Source organism: Oncorhynchus kisutch, linkage group LG15, assembly GCF_002021735.2.
Source record: "Oncorhynchus kisutch isolate 150728-3 linkage group LG15, Okis_V2, whole genome shotgun sequence".
NCBI classification, from domain to species: Eukaryota; Metazoa; Chordata; class Actinopteri; order Salmoniformes; family Salmonidae; genus Oncorhynchus; species Oncorhynchus kisutch.
The window spans coordinates 80,450,945-80,478,363 of NC_034188.2; the positions used below are offsets into that span (position 1 = coordinate 80,450,945).

The window sequence follows — 27,419 nt, forward strand, 5'->3', positions numbered from 1 at the left end:
CCTCTCCATATATCTGAGTTAGTTGTGCAACTCCAGAAAAAGGATTTGCAAGACCTGCATTGTTCTAGCCATAGAGTTGTGCATACAGTGGAAAACCTATTATATTTGTCAGAAGGGTACACATTAACAATTGTTTAAAAAGAAAACTTTATTCATTTTATTTCAAAACAGAAAAACTGTGCAAATCTTTGCATCATATGAACAAACTACAGGATATGTCTAACACAACCACTTCTGAAAGGAGAGAAACATCAAGGCACTGACATTGTATCCCTTTCTACACTGATGAGACAGCAATCCCTTCTGAAGGTTCCCAGGAGACATATCACACAGATGAGGACAGATGACATAGCAGAGGACATATGGAGCTGACAGGGAAGGGTCATCTCCCCTGTGCTTCCCTGAGATAAAGAGCAGAGGTCCTCCTATCAGACACCGAACTATAAATTCCAGTTACAATGGGGATTGAAGCAGGTTCCCTTTAGGCATCATTCCCAAGAATGCATCTTTGGTTGGCAAGGAGCCAAGTCTAGCAAGCAAGTTGAAAAGCTTCAGTTACTGATTATTTATATCAATGTTCCAGCCATTTGATTGAGCTTCTATCAGCTACACAAACTCAACTTCAAAACAAAAAACATTTCAGACTCTGGGCCAAAGTATCAGGTTAACCTCCAATTGGGAAAACAAATTTGACAACCTCCCCTCTAAAGTTTGGGAATGGGCTTGGCGATGCTCTCAATGGCACACTCGTCAGATCCTGAAGAAGCCCCCCTCGCCGTCCCCCAGCTGTTCTTCACCACGCAGAACTTCCCAGAACACAGTGGCTGTAGCCCACCAGCAGCACTGTGTGGTTGGTCAGCTCAAACGGGTTGTAAAGGAGTCATGGAGGCCCGTGTGGTGGTAGATACCCTTATAGTGCATGAAGTCAGGATACACCTGGAGGAAAACAGTGTGAGGAACACACCTGGCCATTACTCAGAGCTAGCCAATACACAAACTAGCCAACGTGTGTGTCTCACCTCAAAGGTTACCCCTATGGGGCCATGCTTGACCAGTTCCAACATCATGGCAGACTCAGTGCAACCTCTAGAACCCTCCCACGTAGCTGTAGTGGCAGAGACAGCCATTGGGAAGGTCACAAGGGGAATCCTTCCCAATGTACAGATAACATGACTCGTCCACGACCCCAAAGTCCTGGATGTACTTCCCAATGAGGTAGGAGAAACTACCATCACAACCTGAGAGGGAGAGCAGTGAGGGTTAGAGACAAGAGAAATACTCACATCATTAAATTACATTTATGCAGCGTGTATATGTGCTACCTTGTGAGTACTGGGAGCAGGAGACAACCTGCTGTGGACTGAAGACGGGCGTCTGTGTTTGGATCCTGACACGAGCTGCCAACATGCTCGTCGAGGAAAAAGAATAGCAGCTACCACACGAAGCTGGAGCCGACAGAGTAGCAGTCAAACCCTATACGGTCACAACCAATCTAAAACTTCTCGGCTATAATCACCACTGTACAAACCAGACCCCCAGTCAAGCAGTCAGTGAATCATAGTAAACCTATTTTAGCCCCAGGCAGCAACCACACACATACAGCAGTAGGCCCCTGTTAACCTTTCAACAGCACTCCTGAATCCCAGCCCTGCCCCCCAATTCTCAGACTAGAACACCAACTCACACTTAGGTGAGACAAACATGAGCATTGCCACAGCCAATGTAAATAGAAAGCATAAAGGCCAAGCAGATCACTTGCTTTTCAATATGAGCAACAGTAGAAATGGCACGATGGATGAAAAGGTGCCTTCTAGCCAACTATGGAACTTCAATATGAAAACAGAGGGGATTATTGGGTACCATAATTATTAGTCACAGTGTCTCAGAACATCTATAAAACCTATGAGAATACTCACAGGAGGTCATTGTGGGAGTAGAGGTGTGCGCACAGAGTGAAGGGGTACTGGGACTAGCCTCTTGGCAGTGAAGCAGGCCCAGTTGTTCCCCAGAGAATCATGGACCCAGCCTAGCAGAGTCTGGTCACAGTAGCTGGTCACCTCAGAGCCCTTCTCAGAGTACTGGAACAGAGAAGAAATTGTCACTGCGTGTACACGCATGTGTGTGTTGTGATCGGTCTCCACACATCACATCACATAAGATATTGAATGTCATCTTCATGGCCAGAGTTGAAGATTGAAAAAAAAAAGTCACCATCATCTTTAAAGGCAAAAGTGCAACAACTTAGATGTTTTATGAAAGTGTCACCATTACCCAGATAAAGGCTTTCAATAAGAATGAGCAGACATGTACTGGCTCATAAAGCCACAAACAATGAGCTTTGAGGAAAGCATCTAGTGGGACAGTATGTCACTGTGCCAAGACAAGTCATCTCTACCATGTAGGAGAAAGAACACTCCCCTGATCCAATAACAGGGAGTTATGTGAAAAACAACAAGGACTGAATGCAAAACAAAATATTACCCTGAATGAAATAGGCTGTAATTACAGCCCTGAAAGCACATTTGAATCACAAGCCTGAATGTATCAATAATGTATTAGTTGAGATGATTACACCTTGAACACTACAGTTACAAGGTTTACCAGCCATGTATCTGATGAGCCTGAAACTTAGCGCACAAGACAATTACAAGGTTTACCAGCCATGTATCTGATGAGCCTGAAACTTAGCGCACAAGACAATTACAAGGTTTACCAGCCATGCATCTGATGAGCCTGAAACTTAGCGCACAAGACAATTACAAGGTTTACCAGCCATGCATCTGATGAGCCTGAAACTTAGCACACAAGACAAGTGCATTTCCATGTCTGCCAAAAAGCTTCCAGACCGACAGATCGTAGTATTGTTACCAGTATAAGCTACACTGTAGCCCTGAATAAAACACTTGCATCAGCATAACCGAGAGTTTGAACCTACCTTGAAGAAGCCAAACCACTTGTAGTCGTTGAGGACCACCTCGAAGCCTTGATTGTAGATAAGGGTAAAAAAGCCCGTGTTTCCCAGGTCGTCGTCCGCCACAGACAGCTTCTCCAGGTGCACCGTTATCGACTTAACGCTGTCTTTAAACCCAACATACAAACGTTTTGGTAATTACTTATCAATTCAACTTTGGGGCTCTTCTGTATCGCTAACGTAACATTGGGCAGAGGGGAAAATTGTAACAAACATTGCATCAATGATATTGTAACAAAGGCACAGTCAATAGGCTACAAACAAACGCAATATTAGACTAGCGAATACCGAGTCAAGTTAACAATGAAGTGTATGTTACATAACCGGATTAAAAATGTTAAATTCTTCCCTATTTCTAGGAACAAGGCAGCGCGCTGCGAGTGTCCCTCCATCTCTTACCCATCAGAGAGCAGTTGATGTCCTTGTCTTGCCAGCCCTCCGATACCTGGAACACCCAGGAACCCAACAGATCTTCATAGGTGTAGTTGGCCGGGGTATCAGCCCGGGAGCCCTCCACCCAGAGCAGGAACACACACCATCGCGTCACACCACGCTTCTGTTTACAGAGCTTCGCAGAAATTTGAGTCTACGATAACTAGCGAGTGCCCAAGAACAATAGCCTAAGTAAAAAATTTAATAAAAAAAATGCTATATTTCACCTGCTGGACTAGTTTGTGTTGTGTCCTCTGCACTCTTGTACGTTTACTTCGGTCATATGACCCACTGCAGTTTTCCACGTGACTCACTGGTTCTTTTTACTTCCAGAGATTGAGAGGAGACAAATATGATATATTATATTGGCAAGACAGCCGAGGAACCTAACTAAGAATGGAAATGCATGTCCTCAATGAGCGAAGCCAAGTGAGGTCAGGTGGGACAATTCGAGCCAATGAGAGGGCATATACGCGTGTGAACAACGGGCAAAACGAAGTAGTTTTTTCTCAGTTGCCGGAATGACACATGCATCCACTTATGTCAGTACATTTGTAACAGCTGAAACATTACGAAAAGTATATTCGATCAAATTATCCGTTATTGTAAAATAAGAATTTGTTTTTTAACTGATTTGCCTAGTTAAGTAAATCTTAAAAAATAAAAAAGTAAAACGTATGTTGACACTCATAGATCTCCATACAAAGGGCTTATCTCACGGGGACAGATTTTGGGAGGAGTAAATCCTCTCGCCTAGCCTCTTCCTCTGTGGAGGTGATGCGTTAATTGGAAAGGCAAACTTTGCAAGTGTCTTTGCAAGGTAATTGACTTTGGGATGTTCCATGGTAAGGCAAGTCACTTGAATTGGTTTTCAGCTGTGAAGACAACACAAATGTCACTGTTCTTCACATCAGCAACGCTAGTTGCCTTTTGAAGTGTTTAATCAGTGAAAGATCAGTGTTTTATTGGATAATGAGAAAACATCAATTACATGTTTTGTTTTTTAAAGGTTTGTGTGAAAAGGATACTGCGTTGCAGTTCCACCGATTAACCTTTAAAATAATATTGTTGTAGTGCTCACTACATTTGAGTGATTTAGCAGGCACTCTTGTCCAGAGCAATTAGGGTTTAGCAGTGGTGGGAAAATTATCCAACTGTCATACCTGAGTAAAAGTATAGATACCTGAATAGAACATTACCCAACTGTCATACCTGAGTAAAAGTGTAGATACCTTAATAGAACATTACCCAACTGTCATACCTGAGTAAAAGTGTAGATACCTTAATAGAACATTACCCAACTGTCATACCTGAGTAAAAGTGTAGATACCTGAATAGAACATTACCCAACTGTCATACCTGAATAAAAGTGTAGATACCTGAATAGAACATTACCCAACTGTCATACCTGAATAAAAGTGTAGATACCTTAATAGAAAATTACCCAGTAAAAATAATACTTGAGTAAAAGTATAAAAGTATTTGGTTTTAAATATACTTAAGTATCAAAAGTAAAAGTATAAATAATTTCTAATTCCTTAAATTAAGTAAAGCAGACGGCACCATTTTCTTGTTTTTAAAATGTACTGATAGCCAGGGGCACACTCCAACACTCAGACATTGTTTAAAAAAGATGCATTTGTGTTTAGTGAGTCTGCCAGATCAGAGGCAGGAGTGTTCTCTTGATAAGTGTGTGAATTGGACCATTTTCCTGTCCTGCTAAGCATTCAAAATGTAATGAGTACTTTGGGTTGTCAGGGAAAATGTACGGAATAAAAAGTACAATAGTTTCTTCAGGAATGTAGTGGAGTAAAATTAAAAGTTGTCAAAAATATGAATAGTAATGTAAAGTACAGATAACCCCAGGGGTGTAAATGTACTTATGTCGATTTTGGGGGTAAGTGTCTTGCTCAAGGGCACATCAACAGATTTTTCACCTAGTCGGTTCGGGGATTCAAACCAGCAACTTTTCAGTTACTGGCGCAACACGCTTAACCACTAGGCTACCTATCTAGGCTATGTATGCCTTATTGGCCATTAAATAGGATAGGGCTGTATAGAATTACTACAGCAGAAGTCATAATACCCATAAAACCTAGTGGTCAACAAGGAAATGGTTCTAATCGTTTTTCCACCATTCATTTTCCCCATAGGGGATTTTAGAAACACTTAAAATAAGGGCTGTGTTTGGTGTAGGCTCATCCTGGCGGGACATTTTGATAACAGTGTAAATCCCTCTAGGACATTAGGATGTGATGATTTATTATTTAGAACTTCCTACGTATATATCTGAAGATAATAATTACTGGTGTGTTACAGTAGGCTATGTTTTTGTTCTTTCCCCCCCCCCCCCCCTCACCCCCTCTCTTGCATTCCTGTCAATTCAAAGGGGCTTTATTGATACAGTGATGAGTCATTGATACATCTCACATCCTAATTGGGTGTTTGTCTTCTGAGCTGAATCACACAAGTAATACCAATCCACAGTATGAGACCCCATCACTCATTCTTCACAACTTAGTGACAAATTTATGCACAAGCTTTAGGCTTCACACACACACACACACACACACACACACACACACACACACACACACACACACACACACACCAGCCAGTGTGTTCCAGATAACTATTATCCACATAAGTGAGAAGAAGCGTGTCTCAACATCTCAGAGCTCAGTCTGGCCTGACCAGCAGTGTTTAATGCTATTAGATGACACTACTGTGACAACACTCTGCTGTGCTCAGTAACCTAACACACACACATTGTCAAATATTAAAACAGAATTGTCTGATGTGCTCAGTTATTGACCAATATAATGAAGTCATACACATAGCCATCGTTAAACACTCAACAGCTCTTACTCTTGCATTAACAAGTGTGTGTGTGTGTGTGTGTGTCGCCAGTCGTTAAAAGGCTTATTTTAGCTGATGGACACTGAAAATATGGGGCCTGAGTCTTGGACAGACACAGTGATTACTGTGGTTACGTCATAGGAGACTGACTCATCTGCTTAACAGACCATAATAAGCACTGATCTGATGGAGGGGAGAGTGCAGGAATTAGTCATGTGTGTTATTTTCTCTTTGTGTGTTTTTATGTGTATGAGTGAGTGTGTGTGGGTGGGTGAGGAGGGGGGGGGGCAGAGGAAGAAGAAAGAGAACAGTAGAAGGAAAGCAAGATGGATCCTTTTAAATATGTTATTGGACCATCAACAGATTTGTCTCATTAATCTATACACTCTTAGAAAAGGTGCTATTTAGAAACTTAAAGGGTTCTTTGGCTATCCCTTTTATTTATTTATTTCACCTTTATTTAACCAGGTAGGCAAAGGGTTCTCCCTATAGGAGAACCCTTTGAAGAACCCTTTTTGGTTGCATGTAGAACCCTCTATAGAAAGGTTCTATAGGACCTTTCTACAGAGGGTTCTAAATTGAACCCAAAATGGGTTCTACCTGGAACTAAAAAAGGTTATCCTATGGGGAAGAACGCCTTAGGAATGCTTTTTTCTAAGAGTGTACTGTCCAGATAATGATGATCCACACTTCTTTGAAAATATATATAATTTATGAAACATACAAGCAACACACAACTCAGTTATTATGGTGGGAGATTATAATACTGTTTTAAATACCTCAATGGACCATTACAAACTATCACTCTCATGCACTTCAGGATATCAATAATATTATGGATATATTGGAACTAGTGGATATATGGAGGCTTAAATATCCTGACCTAGTGAGATATACATTACATGGTGGAGGCTCAATCAACCTAGTCATCTTGACTACTTTCTTATGTCATTCTCGCTGGAACCAAACATTTAAAACGTGTTGATAGTGGACAGAATGCGGTCGGACCATCAATTAATTAGCATATACATTACATTAGAATTTCCATGTGTGCGAGGGTATTGGACATTTTCTCAAAGCCTACTGGATGACAATTTAATTTTTCCAACATAACATAGGTACAGCAGATCCCCTTATTGTATGGGATACTTTTAAATGTGCCTTTAGAGGCCATGCAATGCACACATTATGTTTTAATGTTCAACATAGAAATGCTGCCAAAAATAAGTTACTGAAACTTGTTACAAATGACGGAGTCAATCATGATTCAACAAACAATATTTAGAAAGAAGAACCTAAGTACTTTAAACATATATTTTTGTTTCAGTCTCCTCCATCTCCACTTACCAAAGTTAATTGTATTTATTTTATCTTAATCATGTAAAATGAACAGCTGTACAGAAATGTCTTGATGTAATATAAGCCTTTTAGTCCCGGAGAACTCCAGGGCTGGATGGCACACCAGTTGAGGTATAGCAAACCTTTTTGGATGGACTCAGATATCCGTTATTAGCATGTTTTAACCACTCCTATAAAATGGTAGATTATCAGATACTCAACAAGAAGGTCTGACTTCATTATTACTGAAACAGGATCCAAGTGGTAAATATAAAGATCCAGTCCATTAAAAAAAATTGGAGGCCCTTTACACTTCATTTTTGTGAAGCAAAAATTCTATAGCGCATAAAATGAAGAAGGTATTGTCGGAAATTATGAATCTTAATCAGACAAGTTTTTTACATCTACAATACATTGGAGATAATATAAGACAAGTACTGAAAACATTAGAACACTAAATCTGGGAAACCAGGCCTGGTATTCATAGCTGACTTTGAAAAGGTCTTTGATAAAATACGACTGGAATTTATATATAAATGCCTGGACTATTTTAATGTAGGAGAATTTCTTATACAATGGCTTTAGTGTTATGTACAGTAACCCCAGGTGAAAATAATGAAGTAAATAATGGCTACTTCTCAGAAAGTATAAAACTGTGAAGAGGAGTAAAACAAGGTTGTCCACATTTGGCATATCTATTTGTTATGGTTATCAAAATGTTAGATATTAAAATCAGAACCAACAATAATCCTAGAAATCCAGGGCTTTAAAACAAAGCTGACAATTCATGTTTTATTTTAAATCCACAATCTGGATCCCTGCACAGCCTCATAAAGGATCTAGATCATTGTTCTAACCTCTCTGGATTACAATCAAATTATGATAAGTGCACCATATTACATACCGGATCGCCAAAAAATACAACTTTTACATGACTGTGTAGTGTACAAATAAAATGGTCTGAGGGTGAAGTAGGCATACTCGGTATTCATATCCCGAAGGAAAGAAGTGATCTCACCACAATACAATTGAATAGAAAGTTAGCAAAATAGATAAGATCTTGCTACCATGGAAAGGACAATACTATTTGTGGAAAAATCACCCTGATTAACTCTTTAGTCTAAGCCCAGTTGACCTATTTACTTATGGCCCTGCTTACACCTAACAACTTGTTTTTGAAATGATATGATCAAAAAATATTCCACTTTATTTGTAACGACAAGGCAGATAAAAGTAAACAGGTCTAATTATATAATAAATGTGAATTCTAAGGGCAGAAATTATAACATATTAAAGCAGTGGACCTCTCACTAAAGGCTTTAGTCATACAAAAGTTATACTTAAATCTGAAATGGTTCTCTAGCCTCACCCCGTGTTCAAGATTGGCCCTTTCCCCTTTATTCAGAGTACAACCTCTCACTTTGGTTTATTTGAAAATTAAATATCTCCAAAATATCCCAATTTTTAAAACAAGCCATAGAATGTTGGTTGCAATTTCAGTATAATCCACTAGAAAAGACAGAACAAATATTACTACAAAGATTATATTTAAACTCAAATATACTAATTGATAAAAAATATATACTTTTTTGGGGAGAAAACAACATAAAAACTGTATAATCTTTGTAAGTTATATCATAAATAGGAATGGTGGAGTTATGTCACACATGTAGTTAACAAAACTATATGGAAATGTCTGCTCTACTCAAAATTACAACCAAGTAGAAGTGGGAGAAGGTTAGGAACTTGCCTGTCGGCCCTGCATTAAAGACCAGAATTGGTTAGAGAAAATTGTGAGGACTAAAAAAGTACACCAGTTTAATTTAAGGACCAAAAAATTGACAGCTGTGCCATACAGGTAACCAAATAGTTGTGAAGAGATTTTCAAGGTACCAATTCCATGGCACATGGTTTATGAACTGTTACACGAAATTACGTCCGATTCAAAACGTAGTTTTTCAAATTAAATTATTATACAGTATTCTTGCAACTAATAAAATGTTATTGAGATTTATATATATATGTAACAGGTGTGAAATTGTGAAATGGCTAGCTAGTTAGCAGGGTGCGCGCTAATAGCGTTTCAATCGGTGATGTCACTCACTCTGAGACCTTGAAGTAGATGTTTCCTTTGCTCTGCAAGAGCCCCAGCTTTTGTGGAGCGATAGGCAACAATGTTCAGTGGGAGGCAGTTGTTGATGTGTGCAGAGGGTCCCTGATGTATGCGGAGGGTCCCTGGTTCGAGCCCAGGTTGGGGTGAGGAGAGGGACAGAAGCAACACTGTTACATTAATGCTGTTAACCCGGATCACGGTTACTGTGGAAAAGAAGGAGGTCAAAGGGGGGTGAGTATAACCAGTGTGAAATGCCTAGCTAGTTAGCGGGGTGCGTGCTAATAGCGTTTCAATCGGTGATGTCACTCGCTCTGAGACCTTGAAGTAGTTGTTTCTCTTGCTGCTTTTCTGGAGCGATAAGTAACAATGCTTTGTGGGAGGCAGTTGTTAATGTGTGCAGAGGTTCCCTGGTTCTAGCCCAGGTTGGGGTGAGGAGAGGGACGGAAGCAACACTGTTACATTGATCCTGTTGACCCGGATCACTGGTTGCTGCAGAAAAGGAGGAGATCAAAGGGGGGTTTAGTGTAACCGGTGTGAAATGGCTAGATAGTTTACAGCAACATTGTTACATACTGTGTAAATATACAGTGGGGAGAACAAGTATTTGATACACTGCCGATTTTGCAGGTTTTCCTACTTACAAAGCATGTAGAGGTCTGTAATTTTTATCATAATCACTTCAACTGTGAGAGACGGAATCTAAAACAAAAATCCAGATAATCACATTGTATGATTTTTAAGTAATTAATTAGCATTTTATTGCGCACAGCGCAATAATATATATTTACAATATCTCTGAATCACTCTATATCTCTGAAGACCTCCCCTCAACCCCTCCTATTTTGGCATTAATACGTGTCACATATCAGTTTGCAAACAATGTAAAAAAATATATATATCAATGAGTTAATAAAGCTGCATACAAACATTTGTAGAGTAAGGCAGCTCCAAAATGCAGGTTTCAGCCTAGCTCAGTGCTTTCTGTGGTGGGGCAAGACAGCAGAAAATACGGAGCGTTGCGCCGTGATTGGCTCAGTGTTCTGTCACTCATGGGGACACTATGTCACCACCAAGTCTAAGTTTAGAGCTAGAACATTTAGAGTTACATTAGAAGTGCCCATCCAAGAAGACTCAAGGTCATTGGTCACAGATAAAATGATGTCAAATCACATTATATCTACAATAAGCTTTGATTTGACTGATCATGCCAACACTTTCAAAATCTTAGCTCGCAGTCATCATCATTATGAATCCAGTCGAAAATCTACTGCCAAATCCTTTTTAATCCTTGTCCAATTAATCAAAATAATGAAGAGAAATTATATATAAAACGTATCAGTGCTCATCGGCCATTAGACATAAACATTACACAACAAGTTGAAAATCACAAATTCAACAATGAGTGGTTTGGAACGAATCAGTGGCTAACTGCAAGCATTTGCAAAACAATCATTAGGCTGCTATTCAGTGGAGTGGCTGTGTGGCCCTAAGTCTAACATGCTGACCAGACCTAAACATGCTGACCAGACCTAAACATGCTGACCAGACCTAAACATGCTGACCAGACCTAAAGATGCTGACCAGACCTAAACATGCTGACCAGACCTAAACATGCTGACCAAACCTAAACATGCTGACCAGACCTAAACATGCTGACCAGACCTAAACATGCTGACCAGACCGGACACGTCGTGTGCGTGAGCGGCGCAAAATACATGTAGAAATCCATGTTATCCAATTATCGCACCCACACTGCTCGCGCGCGCCAACGAGCGTCTGCAAGTCCTGCCTCTCCCATCTCCTCATTGGTTTACAGAAGCAGGTACCCACGTGCCATCTCCTCATTGGTTGTACCCACGTGGGTGATTGAATGACGAACTGTTGCCGGTTGTCGTGGTAAAACTGAATGTTTAGATGCCAAACGCCATATAAGTTAAACAATGAAAAAGCATGGAAGGAGGAGAGATGACTAGAAACGATTCGAGTGGCCGTTTTATGTGTGGATTATTTGTCGGAGTAGAGGACATTGTGCATTTCAGGTAAAATAACAACTCAATGTTTATATCCCCAGGACAAATTAGCTAGCAACAGCAAGCTAGCTAAATAGGACAAATTAGCTAGCAACAGCAAGCTAGCTAAATAGGACAAATTAGCTAGCAACAGCAAGCTAGCTAAATAGGACAAATTAGCTAGCAACAGCAAGCTAGCTAAATAGGACAAATTAGCTAGCAAGTGCAAGCCAACTAGCCATACATGTTGAATGCTTTTCGACCTGTCCCCAAATGAATGTCATTGGTTCAGAGTTTGCTTTGATATTGTAACCTGCGTGTAGGGATCGCGTTTGGTGTTGAGGGACAAAATACATTTATGCACGATGTTCTGAATTCTGTTGCTGTACATTTCAAAAGTGCTGAACAAATAGTTATATTGACTACTTCCGTCCCAGCTCGCTTGATTAATGTCTTCATCAAAATTACAGATTGCGTCTTATCTGCTTGTCGTCCCCTTATGCCATAGTTTGTACATCTCAATTGTCATTACAAACCACATTTGTTTAAGCAAGTCAGCCATTCATCTATGTTTGTTTTAAGGCAGTAAATGAGTCTGTGTGAACTGTTTCACTGCCAGACAAGGCTCCGCTGATAGCCAGGTGTAGCAATGGTATGGTGTTGGAACTCTGCTGTTGGGAGAGCTTTATGTACGCCCTAACAGTTTGTCACCGTTATAGTGCAGTTAATGTATTGTTTAATGTTGTGTTGTGTAGCGGCTTTGCTGGCATGCATCCCACCCTGCAAGATTGACATACTAAAATGAGACCAGAGTGTCTTGTTTTTTATGGTCTGAGAGTCCTTTAAGTGCCTTTTGGCAAACTCCAAGCGGGCTGTCATGTTAATGACGAGTCGCTTCCGTCTGGCCACTGTGCCATAAAGGTCTGATTGGTTGAGTGCTGCAGAGATGGTTGTCCTTCTGGAAGGTTCTCCCATCTCCACAGAGGAACTCTGGAGCTCTGTCAGAGTGACCATCGGGTTATTGGTCACCTGCCTGACCAAGGCCCTCTACCCTGATTGCTCAGTTTGGCCAGGCGGCCAGCTCTAGGAAGAGTCTTTGGTGATTCCAAGCTTCTTCCATTTAAGAATAATGGAGGCCACTGTGTTCTTGGGGGACCTTTAATGCTGTAGAAATGTTTTGGTACCCTTCCACAGATCCGAAACAATCCTGTTTGGCAGAATACCTGACCACTGTGACTGACCCAAAATAAAGGACTGTGTACAGATTAAATGAGCATGGCCTTCCTATTGAGAAAGGCTGCTGTAGGCAGACCTGGATCTCAAGAGAAGACAGGCTAGGTGCACACTGCCCACAAAACGAGGCGGAAACTGAGCTCCACTTCCTAACCTCCTGCCCAATATATGACCAGAGACACATTAGAGACACATATTTCCCTCAGATTACACAGATCGACAAAGAATTTGAAAACAAATCCCATTTTGATAAACTCCCATATCTACTGGGTGAAATACCACAGTGTGCCATCAACAGCAGCAATATTTGTGACCTGTTGCCACAAGAAAAGGACAACCAGTGAAGAACAAACACCATTGTAAATACAACCTATATTTATGTTGATTTATATTCCCCTGTGTAGTTTAACTATTTGCACATTGTTACAACACTGCATAGAGCCCTTTATTCTTTTCGAACTTTGTGTAAGGTTTACTGTTAATTTTTTATTGTTTATTTATTTTTTGTTTATTATCTACTTCACTTGCTTTGACAATGTAAACATGTGTTCCCCATGCCAATAAAGCCACTTGAATTGAATTGAGAGAGAGAGAGAGAGGGAAAGAGAGAGAGAGAGGGAAATAGAGAGAGAGGGAAATAGAGAGAGAGGGAAATAGAGAGAGAGGGAAAGAGAGAGAGGGAAAGAGAGAGAGAGAGAGGGAAAGAGAGAGAGAGGGAAAGAGAGAGAGAGAGAGGGAAAGAGAGAGAGAGAGAGGGAAAGAGAGAGAGAGAGAGGGAAAGAGAGAGAGAGAGAGAGAGAGAGAGAGAGAGAGAGAGAGAGAGAGAGAGAGAGAGAGAGAGAGAGAGAGAGAGAGAGAGAGAGAGAGAGAGAGAGAGAAGGAATGTTAACTGACCACCCTTTGAAGCTCCATGTTACCATGGTGATACCTCTCTGTCTGGCACAGGGAGGACATTAAAACTCTACTCACTTTAGTTTCACTCCTGGTTCAATGAAATCCACAGAACCATCAACCTTGAACCTCACAGAGACACAAACACACAGACCTGATCCTACCTCTGTGTTATCGTTTTCAATATTTTCCCCAGTGTATGTGAGCAAGAGATAGAGAATGTATCCGTGTTATCGTTTTTCAATATTTTGCCCAGTGTATGTGAGCGAGAGATATATAGAGAATGTGTCTATGTTATTGTGAGATTGTGCCACTGCTTGCGGTTCACTGCAAGGCTACTAGGCTCCTACCTCCATAAAACTCTCTCAATTTAATTTACAACTTAATTTGTCAAAATGTGCCAGTTGGTGGCGGTAGCCATGATTTAATCCAGAAACAGATCATTCTGGCTGCTCAGAGCTCCACAAAATGTCTGATTGTCTGATTGTGAGTTTAAATTGAAACAAGATAAGATTAAACCGATTGCTCCAGCAGACCCGGCCTTATGACGCGTGCCCAAAGCAGATATGACACACACACACACACACACACACACACACACACACACACACACACACACACACACACACACACACACACACACACACACCTAAACCCATGCTACAGCACATCTCGCCTACACAATTTACAACATAAGCCCCATCTGACAACACAAAACCCTCCAATACATGTTGTTTGCATAAGAACACTCTAATTTTAGATATGATACATGTGAATAATGTGCAGTATGATGTGGGTGGTTTGGGACTTGGAATTCACTATGACTCTGACTGTACATAGCAACAAGATCCTCTGGAGACAATCAATAGCTGGAATCAATAAATAGCTGGATTCAATCAACAGCTGGAGTCAATCAATGAGAACAGTAAAATGAAGGGTTCTTTATTCTGATTGCCATGTGTGAAATCAAGGCCAGGATTCAATCCGATCTCGGATTTGGACAAAAAAAGGTCATGTATTTGCAGCGGTTGCCATGAACATTGCCTTTAAAATGTACTTTCTGGGATTGAATCCCAGCCTAAGTTCCTACAGTATTGCAGTAATGTCCACAAATGAGGTATGGTCTTTTTTTGCTATACTGTACTAAGATGTTCCCAGGGAGTTTGTCCCCAGGATGTGATCCTCAGGTCATGACCTTTGCTTTCAGCCCCCCACCCCACTACAATTCCCTCATGCTGAATCCATGTGTGAGAGAGAGGAAGAGAGGGAGGAGAGAGAGGAAGAGAAGGGAAGATAGAAAAAGGGGGAGGAGAGAGGGAGAGAGGAAGAGAAGGGAAGATAGAAAAAGGGGGAGGAGAGAGGGAGAGAGGAAGAGAAGGGAAGATAGAAAAAGGGGGAGGAGAGAGGGAGAGAGGTAGAGAAGGGAAGATAGAAAAAGGGGGAGGAGAGAGGGAGAGAGGTAGAGAAGGGAAGATAGAAAAAGGGGGAGGAGAGAGGGAGAGAGAGGAAGAGAAGGGAAGATAGAAAAAGGGGGAGGAGAGAGGGAGAGAGAGGGAGAGAGGGAGGAGAGAGGGAGAGAGGGGAAGAGAAGGGAGGAGAGAGGGAGAGAGAGGAAGAGAAGGGAAGATAGAAAAAGGGGGAGGAGAGAGGGAGAGAGGAAGAGAAGGGAAGATAGAGGAAGGGGGAGGAGAGAGGGAGAGAGAGGAAGAGAAGGGAAGATAGAAAAAGGGGGAGGAGAGAGGGAGAGAGGTGGAGAAGGGAAGATAGAAAAAGGGGGAGGAGAGAGGGAGAGAGAGGAAGAGAAGGGAAGATAGAAAAAGGGGGAGGAGAGAGGGAGAGAGAGGAAGAGAAGGGAAGATAGAAAAAGGGGGAGGAGAGAGAGAGAGAGGTAGAGAGCATAGTATTGGCATTGCCTTCCATAATGTCTCCTAAATTGAATTAAAGTATTTAAAGCTGATTCATTGTGGGCCAATAAAATCCTTTAATGGCTGGGATGTCATGGTGACTGATTCTGAGGGTTTGTTGATCAGTCTGTTTGGATGAGTGGCTGAAATATCAGAGCTGATCATTGGCCACAGTTCAGACTATCTCAGCCAATCCACAGCTCCGACTATCTCAGACAATCCAAAGACCGTTTCTCATTAAATAACAGTTGAGTCTTGCAGTAGGACATTACAATATGAGGCGTGGGTGTACATTCCAGGTTTTTAATAATGATTTAGAAGGTACTCTGCAGTACATTTACACAATGATTTAGCAATGGCAAGAAAACGAAAGCAAAAACTGGCCATGTTTCCTACCTTACATAGCACAGGCCAGTGGATCCCAAACCTTTGTGACCCACCTCAGCCCAGCTGGGATCAAGAGCAACTGGCTGCGACCCACCAGAGGGCCCCGACCCACCGTTTGGGAAACACTGCTCTGTCAGCTAGACTACACACTCCTCCAAATATAACCATATTTCTAAACAGCTGTTACCATATGTTCTCACGTTTTACAAAGCTGAATGAAACGACTAAATATATCATCAAAAATCAACAGAAACCATCTCCAATATCATGGCGATAGCATCATGTTACATTCTACACTTCTTCACGGTAGAGAAAGCAGCTAAACCTGAAACCAAACCCAAAGCCCACTAAGTTAGGAGAGCAACAGACACGGTTGGTTATCAGATGTTATACAACGGGTGGGTCTAATACTGAATGCTGATTGGTTAAAACTGGAAATCCAGCCGGTGTCTATTCCACAAGTTATCACCGACTAAATCTATGATGTTAAAATGCCTATTTACTCTGTTCCATCTGACTGTGCAATCCACTGACTCATCAGCCCAGCAAGGCAACTTATAAACTTGATCTCCACTATAAAAAGCATCTAGACATTATCTCACATTTCTTTTAGACTAACATTTAGTTTTCAACAGTGGAGATTTGTTTAAACCTGGCTGAGACAGACAGGCAAGCAGCGTTTCTCAGTCGAAGTCATGAATCAGCTGGCATCATTTTATGGATATATACAAAGAAATGTCAACTGGAAACAGGTAAAACAAAACAAAGTGCAGCTAGTTTGAAGTCTGTCCATCTTCAGTTTGAAGTGATTGTGTTAGCTGTGTTGTTGGCTCCTCTGAACAACAGTGTCCAGCTTCAGTTTGAAGTGATTGTGTTAGCTGTGTTGTTGGCTCCTCTGAACAACAGTGTCCAGCTTCAGTGTGAAGTGATTGTGTTAGCTGTGTTGTTGGCTCCTCTGAACAACAGTGTCCAGCTTCAGTTTGAAGTGATTGTGTTAGCTGTGTTGTTGGCTCCTCTGAACAGCAGTGTCCAGCTTCAGTTTGAAGTGATTGTGTTAGCTGTGTTGTTGGCTAGCTCCTCTGAACAGCAGTGACCAGCTTCAGTGTGAAGTGATTGTGTTAGCTGTGTTGTTGGCTCCTCTGAACAACAGTGTCCAGCTTCAGTTTGAAGTGATTGTGTTAGCTGTGTTGTTGGCTCCTCTGAACAACAGTGTCCAGCTTCAGTTTGAAGTGATTGTGTTAGCTGTGTTGTTGGCTCCTCTGAACAGCAGTGTCCAGCTTCAATTTGAAGTGATTGTGTTAGCTGTGTTGTTGGCTCCTCTGAACAACAGTGTCCAGCTTCAGTTTGAAGTGATTGTGTTAGCTGTGTTGTTGGCTCCTCTGAACAACAGTGTCCAGCTTCAGTGTGAAGTGATTGTGTTAGCTGTGTTGTTGGCTAGCTCCTCTGAACAGCAGTGACCCGAGGAGACAGCACATTTTCCATGCGAGGCGAAATCGCGCTTCATTAGCTCATTGTTATGAATGTATCCAAATAAATGTCACTAGAAAACAGATTATGCAGATACTGTTGTTATTCTTTTTGATGTTTAATGTGACTGTAAGTTAGCTGTTGTTGGCTAGCTAGAAAGCAAGGGATAAGAATGTTTCCATCCAGTATAGCAATGGAACATTTAGAACAAAAAGACTGAACAACTGGGTCGCGTCTCTGGCAACCGAACCAATAGAACGAACGACTAGCCGGCTTGGGTAGCAACCCTAGATATCTGTCGGTACCACATCTTGTGGAAGGATAAAATAGTATGAATAAATTCATCAAAATAACATTTTTAATGCAAATATGTCAATCATTATTGTAATATGTTGGTAACCCGTTGTATAAAAGTGATAGTGCCCTCAAAGTCGCTGTTTGGAGGAGATATTGGGACAGTTTTCCGGCCCTCGACTTCATCTCGGACACCTGTGCCAATATATCCTCCAAACACAGGCTTCTCTGGCATTATCACGTAAATGTCTCAGCAGTAAACATTGTCTATAGAGATTCTAGCACTGAGTGAAGGAGCTTGGTATCAGAGCAATATATTTAGAATGTTGGGCCAACATTTACAATTTTGAATATTGTTCTAATTCTAGACATACAGTTACATAGCCATATTTAAATATTCCCCATGTGACGTTAATTGGGAGCTAACATGGCTGCCATAGAATGTTGAAGTGTCATGTAAATGCATCTTAATGCAGAAACCTCTCTAAATACATGGCTCTGGTATGAATAAAACCATGAGAACAGTCTGTGGAGTGTGGACAGTGTCAGTGTGCATCTCTCCTCTCATCTCTCCTCTCATCTTAGCTCTCTGTCAGTGAACAACGATGGGTAACATCTTGACAGGGTAGAAATGCACAGACCATAGTGCTGCATTCCCAAAATTTGCTGTCCAATTAGGAATACTGCAGATAGCAATTCCCTCGCATGCATTCCATATACACACATTAATTATTGAGCTGCCTAGCCTTTGTCTATTGGAATTCTACATAGTTCATCACCATTTCTCCTGAAATCACAAAGCTAGCACAAATATATGGTGATAAGGTTGTTGCATAATCATCACGATGTGATTCAACAACATCAACTGGATCATCTCAAGTTAGCAGTACGAACATAAACATAACTATAATTCTAGGTAACATTCATCATCTTATTGACATCTCTAATGAACATAGAATCTCATCAATGAAAGGACTGTATTTTCCCATACATAGAATCTCTATCATTAAGGTTATCGTCTTAGTCTTGACTATAGGAGCAAAAAGATGTATAATAATTTAGGAATGTCATTTTTTTCTCAAATTCTTTGATTTGTTGTCACGACTCCCACCGAAGGTGTCTCCCCTGCCGGTTCGGGTGGTGCTCGGCGGTCGTCATCGCCGGTCTACTAGCCGCCACCGATCCCTTTTTCCTTTTCTGTTAGTTTAGTCTTATTAGTTGCACCTGTTCCTTTTTGTGTTTCTTGATTTGTGTCTATTTAAGTCTGTTAGGACGCTTAGGTTTGTGTCTATTTAAGTCTGTTAGGACGCTTAGGTTTGTGTCTATTTAAGTCTGTTAGGACGCTTAGGTTTGTGTCTATTTAAGCCTGTTAGGACGCTTAGGTTTGTGTCTATTTAAGTCTGTTAGGACGCTTAGGTTTGTGTTTATTTAAGTCTGTTAGGACGCTTAAGTTTGTGTCTATTTAAGCCTGTTAGGCCCGCTTAGGTTTGTGTCTATTTAAGTCTGTTAGGACGCTTAGGTTTGTGTCTATTTAAGTCTGTTAGGACGCTTAGGTTTGTGTCTATTTAAGCCTGTTAGGCCCGCTTAGGTTTGTGTCTATTTAAGTCTGTTAGGACGCTTAGGTTTGTGTCTATTTAAGCCTGTTAGGCCCGCTTAGGTTTGTGTCTATTTAAGTCTGTTAGGACGCTTAGGTTTGTGTCTATTTAAGTCTGTTAGGACGCTTAGGTTTGTGTCTATTTAAGTCTGTTAGGCCGCTTAGGTTTGTGTCTATTTAAGCCTGTTAGGCCCGCTTAGGTTTGTGTCTATTTAAGCCTGTTAGGCCGCTTAGGTTTGTGTCTATTTAAGTCTGTTAGGACGCTTAGGTTTGTGTCTATTTAAGTCTGTTAGGACGCTTAGGTTTGTGTCTATTTAAGCCTGTTAGGACGCTTAGGTTTGTGTCTATTTAAGTCTGTTAGGACGCTTAGGTTTGTGTTTATTTAAGTCTGTTAGGACGCTTAGGTTTGTGTCTATTTAAGTCTGTTAGGACGCTTAGGTTTGTGTCTATTTAAGTCTGTTAGGACGCTTAGGTTTGTGTCTATTTAAGTCTGTTAGGACGCTTAGGTTTGTGTCTATTTAAGTCTGTTAGGACGCTTAGGTTTGTGTCTATTTAAGTCTGTTAGGACGCTTAGGTTTGTGTCTATTTAAGTCTGTTAGGACGCTTAAGTTTGTGTCTATTTAAGTCTGTTAGGACGCTTAAGTTTGTGTCTCTTTAAGCCTGTTAGGACGCTTAGGTTTGTGTCTATTTAAGTCTGTTAGGACGCTTAGGTTTGTGTCTATTTAAGTCTGTTAGGACGCTTAGGTTTGTGTCTATTTAAGTCTGTTAGGACGCTTAGGTTTGTGTCTATTTAAGTCTGTTAGGACGCTTAGGTTTGTGTCTATTTAAGTCTGTTAGGACGCTTAGGTTTGTGTTTATTTAAGTCTGTTAGGCCCGCTTAGGTTTGTGTCTATTTAAGTCTGTTAGGCCCGCTTAGGTTTGTGTCTATTTAAGTCTGTTAGGCCCGCTTAGGTTTGTGTCTATTTAAGCCTGTTAGGCCCGCTTAGGTTTGTGTCTATTTAAGTCTGTTAGGACGCTTAGGTTTGTGTCTATTTAAGTCTGTTAGGACGCTTAGGTTTGTGTCTATTTAAGTCTGTTAGGACGCTTAGGTTTGTGTCTATTTAAGTCTGTTAGGACGCTTAGGTTTGTGTCTATTTAAGCCTGTTAGGACGCTTAGGTTTGTGTCTATTTAAGTCTGTTAGGACGCTTAGGTTTGTGTCTATTTAAGTCTGTTAGGACGCTTAGGTTTGTGTCTATTTAAGCCTGTTAGGACGCTTAGGTTTGTGTCTATTTAAGTCTGTTAGGACGCTTAGGTTTGTGTCTATTTAAGTCTGTTAGGACGCTTAGGTTTGTGTCTATTTAAGACTGTTAGGCCCGCTTAGGTTTGTGTCTATTTAAGTCTGTTAGGCCCGCTTAGGTTTGTGTCTATTTAAGTCTGTTAGGACGCTTAGGTTTGTGTCTATTTAAGTCTGTTAGGACGCTTAGGTTTGTGTTTATTTAAGTCTGTTAGGCCCGCTTAGGTTTGTGTCTATTTAAGCCTGTTAGGACGCTTAGGTTTGTGTCTATTTAAGTCTGTTAGGACGCTTAGGTTTGTGTCTATTTAAGTCTGTTAGGCCCGCTTAGGTTTGTGTCTATTTAAGTCTGTTAGGCCCGCTTAGGTTTGTGTCTATTTAAGTCTGTTAGGACGCTTAGGTTTGTGTCTATTTAAGTCTGTTAGGCTCGCTTAGGTTTGTGTCTATTTAAGTCTGTTAGGCCCGCTTAGGTTTGTGTCTATTTAAGCCTGTTAGGACGCTTAGGTTTGTGGGGATTATTTTGTTCTCTGTCGGTTGTGGATGTGTTCTCGTTGTTTTCCCGGACTGTTTGTCCTGTGTTTGGGCTTGTCAGTGTTATATATGTATTTAGGGGGACCGTTTTTGTGCCAGAGAATAAATCTTTCAAATCACCAAACCCTCTGCTCTCCACGCCTGAGTCCTACCCACCACTCCTAGTAAACCCTCTGCTCTCCACGCCTGAGTCCTACCCACCACTCCTAGTAACCCCTCTGCTCTCCACGCCTGAGTCCTACCCACCACTCCTAGTAACCCCTCTGCTCTCCACGCCTGACTCCTACCCACCACTCCTAGTAACCCCTCTGCTCTCCACGCCTGACTCCTACCCACCACTCCTAGTAAACCCTCTCCTCTCCACGCCTGACTCCTACCCACCACTCCTAGTAAACCCTCTGCTCTCCACGCCTGACTCCTACCCACCACTCCTAGTAAACCCTCTGCTCTCCACGCCTGACTCCTACCCACCACTCCTAGTAAACCCTCTGCTCTCCACGCCTGACTCCTACCCACCACTCCTAGTAAACCCTCTGCTCTCCACGCCTGACTCCTACCCACCACTCCTAGTAAACCCTCTCCTCTCCACGCCTGACTCCTACCCACCACTCCTAGTAAACCCTCTCCTCTCCACGCCTGACTCCTACCCACCACTCCTAGTAAACCCTCTGCTCTCCACGCCTGAATCCTACCCACCACTCCTAGTAACCCCTCTGCTCTCCACGCCTGACTCCTACCCACCACTCCTAGTAACCCCTCTGCTCTCCACGCCTGACTCCTACCCACCACTCCTAGTAACCCCTCTGCTCTCCACGCCTGACTCCTACCCACCACTCCTAGTAACCCCTCTGCTCTCCACGCCTGACTCCTACCCACCACTCCTAGTAAACCCTCTGCTCTCCACGCCTGACTCCTACCCACCACTCCTAGTAAACCCTCTCCTCTCCACGCCTGACTCCTACCCACTACTCCTAGTAAACCCTCTGCTCTCCACGCCTGACTCCTACCCACCACTCCTAGTAAACCCTCTGCTCTCCACGCCTGACTCCTACCCACCACTCCTAGTAAACCCTCGGCTCTCCACGCCTGACTCCTACCCACCACTCCTAGTAAACCCTCTGCTCTCCACGCCTGACTCCTACCCACCACTCCTAGTAAACCCTCTCCTCTCCACGCCTGACTCCTACCCACCACTCCTAGTAAACCCTCTGCTCTCCACGCCTGACTCCTACCCACCACTCCTAGTAAACCCTCTCCTCTCCACGCCTGACTCCTACCCACTACTCCTAGTAAACCCTCTGCTCTCCACGCCTGACTCCTACCCACCACTCCTAGTAAACCCTCTGCTCTCCACGCCTGACTCCTACCCACCACTCCTAGTAAACCCTCGGCTCTCCACGCCTGACTCCTACCCACCACTCCTAGTAAACCCTCTGCTCTCCACGCCTGACTCCTACCCACCACTCCTAGTAAACCCTCTCCTCTCCACACCTGACTCCTACCCACCACTCCTAGTAAACCCTCTGCTCTCCACGCCTGACTCCTACCCACCACTCCTAGTAAACCCTCTGCTCTCCACGCCTGACTCCTACCCACCACTCCTAGTAAACCCTCTCCTCTCCACGCCTGACTCCTACCCACCACTCCTAGTAAACCCTCTGCTCTCCACGCCTGACTCCTACCCACCACTCCTAGTAAACCCTCTCCTCTCCACGCCTGACTCCTACCCACTACTCCTAGTAAACCCTCTGCTCTCCACGCCTGACTCCTACCCACCACTCCTAGTAAACCCTCTGCTCTCCACGCCTGACTCCTACCCACCACTCCTAGTAAACCCTCGGCTCTCCACGCCTGACTCCTACCCACCACTCCTAGTAAACCCTCTGCTCTCCACGCCTGACTCCTACCCACCACTCCTAGTAAACCCTCTCCTCTCCACACCTGACTCCTACCCACCACTCCTAGTAAACCCTCTGCTCTCCACGCCTGACTCCTACCCACCACTCCTAGTAAACCCTCTGCTCTCCACGCCTGACTCCTACCCACCACTCCTAGTAAACCCTCTGCTCTCCACGCCTGACTCCTACCCACCACTCCTAGTAACCTGTGACATTTGTATTTGTTTAAATAATAAAGAGTATGGTGTACCATGTCATAAACCTTAAACAAGTATTTTGTCCCAAATGTAGCTTAAAGTGGACAATGATGTTGACTCTGATAAGATTGTTCTCTAAATAGGCTATCTTACAGAGAGAAAAAACATGCTCAAATGCAATTTAGTTGACATGTTTCAGCCCATGGAGCACATGGCAATTCCGTGTACATGTCAAAACATGGACACTGTACTAAAAAAATAAATAAGAGAAAACAACATTGAATTCAGCAACTTCGACATACATATGAAAATAGGGTTGACAATATCTCAGATATCCAGCATCTAGAACAGCTCTCTCTCACGCATATATTTGAATCAACCTCCAGTTTCTCACATTTTACACAGTAAACATGGTTTGGGGTAAATTAATCAAAACAATATTTAGCTATAGGAGACTGAATACTAACTTCTCAGAGTCTCGATATGCCAGTCTTGAAATGTCATGCAAAGCTCCCAATCATTTGATGATTTGAGTTAGGACACAGCTCTGTAGGAAGAGCTGTGTTCTGTCTGTCACTATGGAAACTTTCAGCCCTGTAGGAAGAGCTGTGTTCTGTCTGTCACTATGGAAACCTTCAGCTCTGTAGGAAGAGCTGTGTTCTGTCTGTCACTATGGAAACTTTCAGCCCTGTAGGAAGAGCTGTGTTCTGTCTGTCACTATGGAAACCTTCAGCTCTGTAGGAAGAGCTGTGTTCTGTCTGTCACTATGGAAACCTTCAGCCCTGTAGGAAGAGCTGTGTTCTGTCTGTCACTATGGAAACCTTCAGCCCTGTAGGAAGAGCTGTGTTCTGTCTTTCACTATGGAAACCTTCATCCCTGTAGGAAGAGCTGTGTTCTGTCTGTCACTATGGAAACCTTCAGCCCTGTAGGAAGAGCTGTGTTCTGTCTGTCACTATGGAAACCTTCAGCCCTGTAGGAAGTGCTGTGTTCTGTCTGTCACTATGGAAACTTCCAGCCCTGTAGGAAGAGCTGTGTTCTGTCTGTCACTATGGAAACCTTCAGCTCTGTAGGAAGAGCTGTGTTCTGTCTGTCACTATGGAAACCTTCAGCCCTGTAGGAAGAGCTGTGTTCTGTCTTTCACTATGGAAACCTTCATCCCTGTAGGAAGAGCTGTGTTCTGTCTGTCACTATGGAAACCTTCAGCCCTGTAGGAAGAGCTGTGTTCTGTCTGTCACTATGGAAACCTTCAGCCCTGTAGGAAGAACTGTGTTCTGTCTGTCACTATGGAAACCTTCAGCCCTGTAGGAAGAACTGTGTTCTGTCTGTCACTATGGAAACCTTCAGCCCTGTAGGAAGAGCTGTGTTCTGTCTGTCACTATGGAAACCTTCAGCCCTGTAGGAAGAACTGTGTTCTGTCTGTCACTATGGAAACCTTCAGCCCTGTAGGAAGAACTGTGTTCTGTCTGTCACTATGGAAACCTTCAGCCCTGTAGGAAGAGCTGTGTTCTGTCTGTCACTATGGAAACCTTCAGCCCTGTAGGAAGAGCTGTGTTCTGTCTGTCACAATGGAAACCTTCAGCCCTGTAGGAAGAGCTGTGTTCTGTCTGTCACTATGGAAACCTTCAGCCCTGTAGGAAGAACTGTGTTCTGTCTGTCACTATGGAAACCTTCAGCCCTGTAGGAAGAGCTGTGTTCTGTCTGTCACTATGGAAACCTTCAGCCCTGTAGGAAGAGCTGTGTTCTGTCTGTCACTATGGAAACCTTCAGCCCTGTAGGAAGAACTGTGTTCTGTCTGTCACTATGGAAACTTTCAGCCCTGTGGGAAGAGCTGTGTTCTGTCTGTCACTATGGAAACCTTCAGCTCTGTAGGAAGAGCTGTGTTCTGTATGTCACTATGGAAACCTTCAGCCCTGTAGGAAGAGCTGTGTTCTGTCTGTCACTATGGAAACCTTCAGCCCTGTAGGAAGAGCTGTGTTCTGTCTTTCACTATGGAAACCTTCATCCCTGTAGGAAGAGCTGTGTTCTGTCTGTCACTATGGAAACCTTCAGCCCTGTAGGAAGAGCTGTGTTCTGTCTGTCACTATGGAAACCTTCAGCCCTGTAGGAAGTGTTGTGTTCTGTCTGTCACTATGGAAACTTTCAGCCCTGTAGGAAGAGCTGTGTTCTGTCTGTCACTATGGAAACCTTCAGCTCTGTAGGAAGAGCTGTGTTCTGTCTGTCACTATGGAAACCTTCAGCCCTGTAGGAAGAACTGTGTTCTGTCTGTCACTATGGAAACTTTCAGCCCTGTAGGAAGAACTGTGTTCTGTCTGTCACTATGGAAACCTTCAGCCCTGTACGAAGAACTGTGTTCTGTCTGTCACTATGGAAACCTTCAGCCCTGTAGGAAGTGCTGTGTTCTGTCTGTCACTATGGAAACCTTCAGCCCTGTAGGAAGAACTGTGTTCTGTCTGTCACTATGGAAACCTTCAACCCTGTAGGAAGAGTTGTGTTCTGTCTGTCACTATGGAAACCTTCAGCCCTGTAGGAAGAGCTGTGTTCTGTCTGTCACTATGGAAACCTTCAGCCCTGTAGGAAGAGCTGTGTTCTGTCTGTCACTATGGAAACCTTCAGCCCTGTAGGAAGAACTGTGTTCTGTCTGTCACTATGGAAACCTTCAGCCCTGTAGGAAGAACTGTGTTCTGTCTGTCACTATGGAAACCTTCAGCCCTGTAGGAACAACTGTGTTCTGTCTGTCACTATGGAAACCTTCAGCCCTGTAGGAAGAGCTGTGTTCTGTCTGTCACTATGGAAACCTTCAGCCCTGTAGGAAGAGCTGTGTTCTGTCTGTCACTATGGAAACCTTCAGCCCTAGCTGATGTGTGTGCCTTTTAACTTTCACAAATACGAGCTCAGATCAGTTTTCCTCAGATCAGTTTTCCTCAGATCAGTTTTCCTCAGATCAGTTTTCCTCAGATCAGTTTATCATTTCTAGGATTGATCGTAGTGTTGTTTAGAGGAATCAGCCTTATAAACAATAGAATGGAATATGAGGAGTTACCTGTGGATCCTGTGTTTCTGCCAAGGCAGCAGTGTAGAGTACCTCAGAGCAGCCCAGGGGGGCAACATGGATTTAAAGTGCTGTGTCCACCTGCTGCTACACACACACAGAACAAGATGCTTCACACTACTGTGCCATCTCATCATAAACACAGATGAATTACCCTCCATAGCCACAGGAAAGCGATCTCTATCTCAACATTGTTAAAGGTCCTAGGTCAATGGCACTGTTCTGGGATGAATGGTTTCTTAGAGATGTATTTAGGGATGAGGGGTGTGTATAGCTGTGATAGGAGACTGGGGTACTCCGGACAACAGTGTGACTTGCACCCAGTATAGATGTGTATGGGTAGTATTGCTTTACATTTGGAAATCTGGAATATATTTATATAGAAAATATCCAAAACAATAAAAACAGTTGACCTTTCCGAAGCCACTTATTTCCCAACAAGCTCCCCTCTACCCCAAGACCTCACCCTTTGGCACAATCATATTTTTGATATATTTTGTATTTATAACGCATAATTATTACTTTTGTATAATATAATTACTAGACATTTGAATAGTAACATACACTCTCACATTCAATGTAACACTTTTTTTCTCCCTCATATTAGTACTGTATATGTTATAACATAATCATAATTTAAAAAACATTTCCTTTTGAAAATCACTGTTTTCCTTTTCTACCTTTTTGATATGTACATGTGTAATTTAGGATCTGTCATTGCATGCCCTTGTTATGTACAGAGCCACTATGTCTGAGAGAACCTGTTCTCTCTACTGGTCTCTGGGTAAGTCACAGACTGACATTTATTGTCATGTATCATGCCTTGGAGGCAGAACTGAGCAATTTCTGCAAGAAGGCCCTGTCAAAATTGGCAATATTGTACAAATTAATTATTTTTTAAAATGTTTTGGTCATAATTTAATGTTAGGGTTCTGTATTAGGGTTAGCAGTGTGGTAAAGGTTAGGGTTAGGGTTAAGGTT

At 42.5% G+C, this 27,419-nt stretch overlaps 1 pseudogene; it reads right to left on the bottom strand.

Annotated features, from left to right (window-relative positions):
* Positions 1-128: 128 nt before the first annotated feature.
* The window catches only part of LOC109881646 (dipeptidyl peptidase 1-like), a 29,827-nt pseudogene continuing 2,536 nt past the window's right edge, over positions 129-27,419 (bottom strand).